Raw genomic sequence first — 11,254 nt, forward strand, 5'->3', positions numbered from 1 at the left:
CATGCAAATAGTTTCTCTGTTTTCTATTTATTTCTAATTTAAGTTACTAGTTTAGTACCTCTCATACTGTGCTGCTCATGATTTAAGGGGGGGTGATCATCAAGTTTTTATTTGTGTTTAATAGCCCCTTCCCAACCCCCCTTGGATTTCACATGGTGGTGCCCTCTAATGAAAATATAGGCCTTTTAGAAAGTGTCCAAGTGAAAAAGATGTGAGTGTAGCTTTCTGGCTGTCTGTTGCCGATGCAGAGCCCCCTACATTGGAGACCTTGTTCTCCCAGCCACGGTGTTCCTTCTCCTATTCATCTTCCACCTTGAAGAGGTGAGAACTTGGTGTCTTGCAGGATATCTGGTGCCATCACTGTTTCTCCATTGCTGTCTGCTTGCTTTTGTGTGGGCTGTGTGCAGCTCTGGGCAGGGATTAAGTTTCTTTTCCTAATGCTGGTCTATTTTTGCACCAGTAAATGAGAATATGCAATGCTCCCTGAGGTACTGCAATACAGAGCAAGCCCCTATTCCATCTCCCTGCTCCAAAAATTAATTTAATACATGGTCCCCAGATAGGAGACATATCAGATGTTAAACTGACAAGTATAGATTTTTATTTGACAAACAGGCAAAACCATACAATCTACAGAAATTGTCAAAACATGACTGGGAGTACCTTTTTACAAAGCAAGTACAATTGTTATAGTTTAAACATTCTCCAGCTAGCATACATTACACACCCGATATGAAGTTCTCTACTATTAATTTTAATATCATTTGCATTCACTCTCCCAGCCCTAATATATCTTTCCACGTTTCTTTGGCTCAGGAAAACCTATTTTTCTACATCATGTTTTACCTTTGAACCGATTACTTTGTTCACTCTTTTGATGATAGTCTCCACTGTCCTGACTTTGCAGTGTTGGATCAAAACATATCGAGCCAAGCAAATTTCTGACTTCACTACACTCAAAAACAAAATAATGAGGAATTATGTCCTCACTGGAATAGCACTTAGACCTACAAAATTCAGCATCATATTAGTCATAGTCAAGAGCAACCTACACTAGCTTAACAATATTTGAGTTGTGTCTCACATTGACTCCACCTAATGACAATCCCAAAAGCCATGCCTAATGGACTTATCTTCCCCACAACCTATCCTTGGACACTTTGGATTTCTGGTCATGTTTTGTGGAAGAATAATTTTAGGGTAACACAGTGTGGACGAAGGTTCAAACAATTAGCAGGCAGACACCAATTCTAATAAGCAGAATCTTTTATTTCTGACTTCTTGGTGAGCAGAGCGGCTTTTCCTTACAGAGAGAAAATGCAAGGAAGGCCCCCGACAAGGGGGGTTCAGCTGCATTTATAACAAAATCTTCAAAGAGAATGGTTAGAAAAAAATAGAGCAGTTCCATCCAAGGCCACAGAACATTCTTTACAAAATTTGTTGATTACAACGGAAAGCATAAATTCTAGTCTTATATTTGGAATGAAGCTTATCAGAAAACTTGTCATATGTTTGGCATCTTACTTGGACAATAACCAGACACTGCTTGAGACAAGCCGGAGAGTGGCTGAGAGCTGCATTCCACAGCTGGAAGCACACTTCTGTTAATAATAATACCTAGCCACACAGAGAACATGCAGATTTTCATACAGAAGCTAGCAATAGATTTTAAATTCCATTCCACATTCCCCCCTTTTTAAACTTAAAAGTTTAAATAATAAGAGAGTTTAAGCTAAACAGTCCAGGTCGAATGAAGACTGGGAAGAGAATTGGGCCTGGGAAAGAAGATGCATGCTTTCTGTGTGGAGGAAATAAGCTTTAGTTATTGAGGCAGTGAAGAACTTCTGGATAAAATAACGGATTAACGGAATAAGACAACAGCAAATCAAAAGAATAACAGTTAAAGCAACTAAAAGGGAAACAAAAATGGATTTGAACCATTGGCCCCAAGAGCCAAAAGTGGATATAAACCATTCATCAAGAGGGTATCGATGCCTGAGTTTTCAGCCAATTCTAGGGAGAGAGCGGTCAGACCAGCGAGGGCACGGGTAATGGAACCATCAGGGGCAGTATTATTCGGAATGTACATACAGCAAGCATCTGCAAACATAGCACAAACACCACCTTTTTCAGCTAGAAGCATATCTAGTGCTAGGCGATTTTGCCAGGTCATAAGGGAGGTTTTATCTAATTGCTCATGTATTCCTTCAACAGCTTCTTTAGTAAAATTCAGGAAACGCTGTTGATTGTAATATAAATAATTTATCCAATCCACATTTTTATTGATAGTGATTATGGGAAAAAGAGATTCAATACCAGCAGCTACTTGATCTCTTGCTTTAAATTTGTTAGGGACACCTCTAGGCACACCTATTGAGTCAATATACACACCTGCACCATGTAATGAGAAATTTGCAACAGATGCTAAGGATCTACGAACACGATGTAAACGGGGAGAGGATGGAGGTTGTTGGCCATGAAGGGGAAGGAGACAGAAAGGCATGACCAATTGTACAAGGGCACAGGTACCAGTCCATTCAGGTGGGAGTATGTCCAGTAATTTAGATCTTCGGCACATCCACCAGACATCCGCACGGGCGGTGGCGTGGGAGGTGAACCAACTAAGGGAAATGTTATTGGGGAAAAAGGTAGAGGCATTGATAGAGACGTTGTAAGTAAAGGAGCACCAGGGGGAGGGAAGGGAGCCAAGGCATTCTTCTTAGGGACGGCTCGAGTGAAACAAGTGTAATTGCCAATATAGGGACGGAACATAGGGGGAGTCATAGGTTGAATGGGGGGAAAAAGGGTATGCAAGGTATGACATTTGGGATTCGTTGGAGGGAAAGCGGTGGTGAATAGGTAAAGCAAGCAAGAAAGGCCAGTGGGGTCTGAGGGATCAGTTAAGGGAAATGGGGTAGTGGCAAGGTGAGGGCGTGCAGTGGCACATGCATAACAGTTGGATTGGTTTATCTGTCGCGCAGAATAGAGGACCCACTGCAGCCATCGGTTCTGGTCACCGTATCCAGTTTCTATGGAGAATGTAGAGGAAAGGGTGGTGATATTTAGAGGTTGTGCGGGTAAGTCGTCAGGAGGAGGTGTAGCAGAGATATTTGAGCTAAGTGAGATAAAAGCTGGTTGTGTCTCTGTTACCTGTATAATAAATTTTCCAAGGAGATCTGCACCAGAAACACGGGCCCCTAATATATAGATTCCTTTATCATGATATGAGGGTCTTTTATAGTGATAATCAAAGGATTACAAGTTTCTGCCTTACATTCATGAATTGGGGTAAACCTTGATTTAATTATAAAAAAACCTTGTTTTTAAAATCATGTTCCTGGGCTTCCCACGGATTATACCCCCAGTCCTGGTCGCCAGTGCTTGCAAACACATCACTCCAGCTTGAACATTCAGATAGACTGGAGGAGAAATTCAAATCAGTTTTTGTACCTGAGTCGGGTCACACAAACATATTTTTCAGACAATCTCCATTTTTCTTGTCCACTGGACTCACAGGAGCAATGGAACAAAAGTCAATCTGGAACGAGGCAGTTTTCCCTATTTGGAAAGTTAACGTGGGAAAGTCCCCATGTATTTGCTTCAATTGGTGAGTCCGATGGTCACCACCTGTTTGTCCTTGTCCTAAAGTCAGATGGATAAAAAAAGATTAAGACTAGCAAAGCTATGAATGCCATTTTTTGCAATGCGACACGTGAATCCAGGCGGGAAGTCCTTGACTTTAACGGCGTGAGGTGTGGATAGCAACACTTGGAATGGTCCCCTCCAGCGAGGTTGATGCCAGTGCTTCCTTCGGGTGTCTCTGACCAGTATCCAGGTTCCCAAGGGAATCTGTGACTCCGTTGGTGGAGGACTAGTTCGCCAAGCCTGGTTAACCTGCTCGTGGACCTCCTTCAGGGATGCTCGGAGACCTGTAAGACTGGAAAGAAGATCATTGTCCACAGTATGCAGATTGACATTGCCAATGACCATGCCAACAGGCATGGGTCGTCCGGTCAGAATTTCAAACGGCGACAGTCCCAACTGCCGGTGTGTCCTCCCTCTCAATCCCATTAAGGCCAGAGGTAAAGCGTCAGGCCAGGTTAAATTCGTCTGCTCACAGATCTTAGCCAATTTAGATTTCAGGGTGCCATTGCACCTTTCTACTATACCTCCGCTTTGAGGGTGGTACTTGCAATAGTGATGCACATTTATCTGGAGCCAAGTGGTCAATTCATTTATTACAGAGTTCACAAAATGGGTACCATTATCAGTCTGCAATTTTTGTGGTATTCCCCATCTTGGAATGATTTCTTTTATCAAGGCTTTTGCCACAGTTTTTGCATCTGCATGTTTGGAAGGAAAGCTTCCACCCATCGGAGAACACATCGACAATTACCAAGCAGTATCGGTACCCTTTAGATGGTGTTAGTTCAATGAAGTCCATTTGAAGATGTTCGAATGGACCCATTGGGTTAGGTGTGACAGCGGGACTTACCTGAGTACCTTTACCTACGTTAAATTTTTGACATAGTGCACAGCGTCTGCAGAATTGCTCTGCATACGTAGAGAAGCCTACGGCTTCCCAATGTCTCTCGACATCTTGAATCATGGCATCCTTTCCGGCGTGGTCCAGGCCATGTGTGATTTTTGCCATACCTGGAAAAGAAGCTTTTGGAAGGAAAGGTTTGTTATTTTGCTTGTGAGTCCAGACCCCATCAGAGAGGAATCCTTCTTGGGACCATTTTCTCTTTTCTCTGTCCGTGGCTGCACTCTGTAAAGAGATTATTTGATTATCAGCGTCTTTGTCATCTTTCTGTTGAAATAAAAAAATTGGTGTGTTATTGTAGGCAGCCTGTTTAGCAAAGTAATCAGCCAGGTCGTTTCCTTTGCTGACAGGATCTTGTTTCCCAGTGTGGGCCTGGCATTTAACTATTGCCAGTCTTGATGGTTTTATTATAGCTTCGAGGAGGGATTCGACTAATTTCTGATGTTGGATGGGCTTACCAGTACTGGTTTTAAATCCCCTTAATTTCCACAATGCTCCATGATCATGGCAGACTCCAAAAGCATACCTGGAATCTGTATAAATGGTTCAATTGTGACATTAGACAGAGTACAGAGTACGTTTTGATAGTGTATTGCCCTAGCAGTAGTGAGATGTGAAGTTTTGGCCTGTACTAAAATGGAGTGTACAGCGTGAGGCACCTTTACTGTTAGGGGGCTCATGAGCACTATATCTGTACTGGCTAGCACGGCTTCTGTTGTGGCTGCTACTGCTCTGAGACAGGTTGGAAGTCCCTTAGCCACTGGATCCAATTTTTTCGAAAAATAGGCTATTGGCCTTTGTTTTTCTCCATGGAGCTGTGTTAGTACTGCATTCATATATCCCCCCTTTTCGTCCACGAACAAAGTGAACGGACGAGAATAGTCAGGAGCCTAACGCTGGCGCAAGAGTAATGCACTTTTAAATCACACAGAGCCTTCTCAGCCTGCTCATTCCACTGTATGCGCCAGAAAGAGGAAGGTCAGCAGTGTTAGCTAGACTTTGCAAAGGCTGTGCTCTTTCAGAAAAATTTAAAATCCATTGTCGACAGTAACCTAAAATGCCCAATACAGACATAACCTGTTGTTTTGTGACCGGTCTGGGCAGGTTTTGAATAGTGGTTATGCGGTCTTTTGACAGAGCTCTGGTACCACAAGTGATGTCATGCCCCAAATATTTGACAGTGGTTTGAACTAGCTGCAGCTTGGCCTTAGAAACCTTGTGCCCATTTTCTGCAAGATACTTGAGCAATAATTCGTATCTTGTGTGCATGCTTTCTCTGTTTCACTACAGAGTAATAAATCGTCGACGTACTGTATCAATGCACTTCCCCTGTCAGGCCAGAAGCCTTCCAGGTTTTGAGCAAGCTTGGCCGTATACACAAGGAGCCTCTGTATAACCTTGTGGCATAACGGTCCATGTCCAACGGCGGTTTTGAAAAGTAAAAGCAAACCAAAACTGAGAATCAGAATGTACAGGAATAGAAAAGAAAGCATTTGCTAAGTCAATAACTGAGAAATAACGTGCAGATGGAGGGATTGTAGACAGAATAGTGGAAGGATTAGGCACATCGGTGCTCTAGGAAAGATAGCAGAATTGACTTGTCTGAGGTCTTGGACAAAGCGCCAAGAGCCATCAGCTTTCTTTACTGGCAAGATAGGAGAGTTTACAGGAGAATATTTAATAGGAATTATAGCCCCCTTTTCAACGAGATCTTTATGTACAGCAGCAATTCCGAGTTCAGCCTCGGGAGAGAGAGGATATTGCGACGGAGACGGAAGGAGGATTTTGGAAAGATTACTAGAGGTTCACAATTTGCTATTCTGCCAAAATCATTTTTCCCTTGAGACCACAGTGTATCAGGAATCGAAGAGAGCCATGGAATGCTATCAGTTTGCAATGAACATAAAGAGAGACGGGTGACACAGGGAACGAACGACTGGCAGATCAATCTGAATTAGTACTTTAGTAACTAGATGGTCTGAGGTGTCAAAAATACCGCTTAACGTACAGCCAATCAGTTCTATTTAGACATTTTTTAACCCAGTCCCCAATTTCAACCCAGTGAATGGTGTCAGATTTAGCCAGAGAGACATGGGGCACTGAACCACCTAGATAGAAAATACTTTGTGAACATGTGAGGTGAACTGACGCAGCAGCTTTAGTAGATGAAACAAAAATACATGGAATGTGCAAAGTTTCAGGGCATGTGCTGGAGGAAAGAAAAGATTCTAACCAAGGAGTGTCTACTTCAGCCGGGAAATATTGGGCAGTACAATGCAGGGTGTCCGGGACTTGTAAGTGGGGAAATAGGCATGAGGGGAAAGAATGAAGGGCTTTCAAGAGGAGGGTGTGTGGTGAGATGTCAAGGGTCCATGCAGCAAAAGAGGGCTGGGGTGTGTAGTTTGGCATAGGAGCTTAGGAATGGAGCAGTAAAATCCTTGTTTAGTTAAAGAAATTGAGACTGACAATTTAGTCATAAGATCCCTTCCCAGCAAGTTCACAGGGCACAAATGATTTAACAGGAAGCGATGAGTTAATGGAGAGCTGTCGGTGCTGAGTTGCACTTGCAGAGGCTTTGAAACTAGTAGCGTGTGTGGTTGTCCTGAAGCAGTGAGAACCTTCACAGTGTCTTTCGAGGCAGGGACCTCCAACAGCGATAAAGTGGAGCGTGTGGCTCCTGTGTCCACAAGAAAGACAGTTTCTTTGCCGTTTACTATTAAAGTCAATAAAGGATCAGTATCAGCATGACGAGTAAGCAAAGGAAACTGGAAAAAGTGGCTGGTGGTCCCTGCTAATTCCTAGGACCAAGGAATGTCATTGGGCTCAGGGAGAGGGGGTGACTGGGCGCTTGTGTGGGTAGTTGCGTCTGAAATGTCCAAGTTCACCGCAGCCGTAACAGGCATATGACGCTGGCGTCTGCTCCGAAGGGTCAGGCATCTGAGCGAAAGGATTATTAGGGCTTGATAATTGGAACCCTCGTCCTCTCCGCCCTCGCCTTCCAAAGAAATTTCTGCCCCTCTCCCCTAGCCGGATCAGTTCCACCAGTATAGTAATTTAGTTGTGCAGCCAACAGTTTGGTCTGTGTGTCTGACTCTTTTAATTTAGTCTGTCTCTCAGCATGCTCTGCATGACGCTTGACTTCCTCGAACGTAGCGCTTTCCCAGCCTATGCAAGACGTGCGAACTTTGCTTTGAATATCACTTCTCAGTCCCGAGACAAAAGGAGGCACTGCAGCACGAATTCTATCGTTTTCATTGTCTAGCCCAGAGTGATTAGCCATCAGATCTTGCAACCGGTGAGCCCATTCATCCACTGTCTCGTCTTTTTTCTGCTTAGCGGCTGAAATTAGTGACCAGTCTGTGCCCTTTTTATATTTTTCTGCCAGGGCTCCTTTCAAAGGCTCCCACTGGCCGAGGAAAGGACCTTCATTCCGGGCCTCGGAAAGAGCTTCATTCCAACGCCAAGGGGCACCGTTAAGATCACCGTGATTTACAGTTGCCCATGTGGTGCCCAGCTTTCGGCGGAGCACCTGTGTCCACTCTGCAGCATTTGGTTTATACATGTCATCAAGCTGCTGTAACTGTTGCACAAATTTCAGTCCACCGACCGTTTGGGGTCGGGCAGTTCAGACACCACATCCTTTAATTCTTGAATGTCCCAATTTGGTGAATCATTACGGTAGTGGGATTATTATTGCCTGGGGTTGTGGGATCATGTCGGGGTTGGGGACTTCAATGAGGGGCAAGAGAATGTTGGGCCAGAAGGTTTAGGGGAGCGAAGGGGAAGTAAAACCGCCCATAGGTTTAGAGCGGAGGGTCTGACTTCTCGTGCGCTGGGAGACAGATGACTCTTCTGGTTTCTGCCATTGCAACCCAGTAGCACCTTGTGAATGATCTGAATCATCTTCCTCAGGGTCAATATGTGAGGACGGGTCATAATGATATTGTTCATCGTAAAAACTTGCTCCAGACGGTTCGTCTGTTAACTGGGGTGCAGTTGGAGGAGGGGGTGCAGGAGGTGGAATCGGGGAATTTGGTAAGGAGGGTGGACAGATTACGGGGTATAGGGGGTCTTTCTTTTCGGTCTTCTTTCTTTTACTTTCAGGCTTGGGCTCTGTCTCTACCTTCATTTTCTGCAACGCTAGCAATAACTTTCTTTTCTTTCTGTGTTTTGACCTCAGCAGCCAGCAGCTCGTTACACTTCTGCGCGCGCCAAGGTCCTATCCTTTATCACCAATTCCCATCTATCAAACATGTACATTCGATACGGACCTTTGTTACAACATCCTCGTGCATTTCTACATAATATTTTCCTTATTTCTTGTATTTCTGATATGTCCACAGTCCCGTCTATCGGCCATCTGCCACCACTCTGTTTATTCCATTTTTTACATGCTTTCTTAAAGTCTAATCCGGTTTTCTTTTCTATTAATTTCCTAGGTGAACCCCCTTTCGGACCCAAAAGTGAAAGCTTCGTGTCGGGACACTTTCCAAAAATAATCCTTCTAACAGAGACTTTTGATTTCCCAAAGGAGTCTCTTTGACCGGTTTACTATTTTGCTTTCCCATAATGAATGGCACTGGACCACAGTAGAACAATTCAGCCCTCGCGGCGTTCTGCTCCCAGTCCTGTCCCACTCCCGGATTAGTACTCAAGTGGTTTCGTGTCCGTTGTTTAGCAGAATCGCATACAACAATATTCAGCGCGGAGTCCGAATACAAGATGTGCTTAACACCAATTCCTTCGTCAGACGCCTCCTATGTGCCAAACTGCTAGTGCATGTCTCCACCACAGAGCAACCCGTAGAAGCAGGATTATGACCAGACGTTAGGAACAGAAAACTCGTCCACCCACTCAGTGTTATTCCCAGACACTCAATTCATATACTATGCTTTTCTTACTCCCATTCCCTATTTAATAGGAGTGTGCCACTCACCCTTTCTGATCCGCTTCCCAGGGAGTAACTTACTAACATACTTGTAGTATCTTACACTGTCCCCCGAGGGACCCAAGTATTATTCCCTATTTTCCAGTTACCATCCACTACGTTAGTGATACAGTATTTATTTTCCTTAACTTCCCATAAACCGGTCAAATCCCTGAGCTACTTCATTCACTCAATCGAACTCCTTCGGTCTACTCACCAAGAAATTCGCGTGACCTGCTAGGAAATCCCAGTTGGTTCGACCTTCGTATTCGGTCAGAGGAGGCCAGGGACTTCTCACGCAGGATACGCCCGAGGCAGGCCAGTCCTAACTTTTGCCGGAGCTGGTCCTTCCGACCCGGCCGGAGTCAGTCCTTTACCGTCCTCTGGGACGATCCCGCCGAGGAGTCACCTGTCCGTCTCGCCCACGCTCGGGCCAGAAAACTGTGGACGAAGGTTCAAACAAATAGCAGGCAGACACCAATTCTAATAAGCAGAATCTTTATTTCTGACTTCTTGGTGAGCAGAGTGGCTTTTCCTTACAGAGAAAATGCAAGGAAGGCCCCGACAAGGGGTTCAGCTGCATTTATAACAAAATCTTCAAAGAGAATGGTTAGAAAAAATGCAGTTCCATCCAAGGCCACAGAACATTCTTTACAAAATTTGTTGATTACAAGGAAAGCATAAATTCTAGTCTTATATTTGGATGAAGCTTATCAGAAAACTTGTCATGTTTGGCATCTTACTTGACAATAACCAGACACTGCTTGACAAGCGGGAGTGGCTGAGAGCTGCATTCCACAGCTGGAAGCACACTTCTGTTAATAATAATACCTAGCTACACAGAGAACATGCAGATTTTCATACAGAAGCTAGAAATAGATTTTAAATTAAATTCCACAACAGCATTCATCTTAAAGAAATAGCATAAAGGGTTAATACATGCCAAAAACATGTTCAGGCATAACAGGAAACCAGATAAAATGTAATAGACAAAATGCACTGAAAGATAACTAAGAGATCAGATGACCTGTATTCAACAAATTTGGGACAGATATTAGCAGTTGTTAATTACACAAAAATTTTTTGGGGGTGGTGGCTAAACCCAAAGGGACATAAGAATAAAAGCATATAGTAAAGTAGACATTTATTTTATAGAATCATTTAGGTAAAAACCAATGAAAAAAAACCAGTTTAAATATAAATAAATGTATTGATTGAAAATTGTATGTAAATTCAATTTTAAAATAATAAAAGGCAAAGCCCTCACCCCTTTTCCCCCTTCACTGACTCACGGGACTATACAAATTTCCCTCCAACTTCCCGGGTAGGTAGAAGGTTAAAATTTTGGGCAGGCTTATTCCTTACAGCTTACTTACAAAAAGTTGGGCCTTTTTAAAATTTTAAATTATAAGGGTCATAACGGGAACAACCCCCATATAATGTAATGGAGTTTTGATTTGGGAGATGGAAAGGGGGGGGGGGCTGAATCATCATTTCCCTATAAATACGAGAGAAAGGGGAAGAACCCCAAACACCCATGAGCAAAAAACCCTTTCACAATTGGGGAAGGCAAAAAAACTTTTGGAAGAAAAATGATGCATAAAACCCAACCAAAGTACAGCCCGGGCCGCTTGGGGGAAACCCCGAAGAAAAATTTTTCCATAAAAGGGCGCCCCCCCTGTTTTTTAAAGTGCCCCCCAAAAGGCCGCCCATCAGCGGCAACCCAATACAAACACTCCCGGTAAATGTTCCCGGGTGAAGGCCCGCGTTTTATGCAGAGG

The 11,254-nt window shown here is 43.8% G+C and overlaps 1 pseudogene; it reads right to left on the minus strand.

Moving 5' to 3' along the window:
• Positions 1-446: 446 nt before the first annotated feature.
• Positions 447-625, minus strand: LOC120519695 (annotated as a pseudogene).
• Positions 626-11,254: the final 10,629 nt, after the last annotated feature.

The sequence above is a fragment of the Polypterus senegalus genome, unplaced genomic scaffold, assembly GCF_016835505.1.
Source record: "Polypterus senegalus isolate Bchr_013 unplaced genomic scaffold, ASM1683550v1 scaffold_2264, whole genome shotgun sequence".
In the NCBI taxonomy this organism is placed as follows: Eukaryota; Metazoa; Chordata; class Cladistia; order Polypteriformes; family Polypteridae; genus Polypterus; species Polypterus senegalus.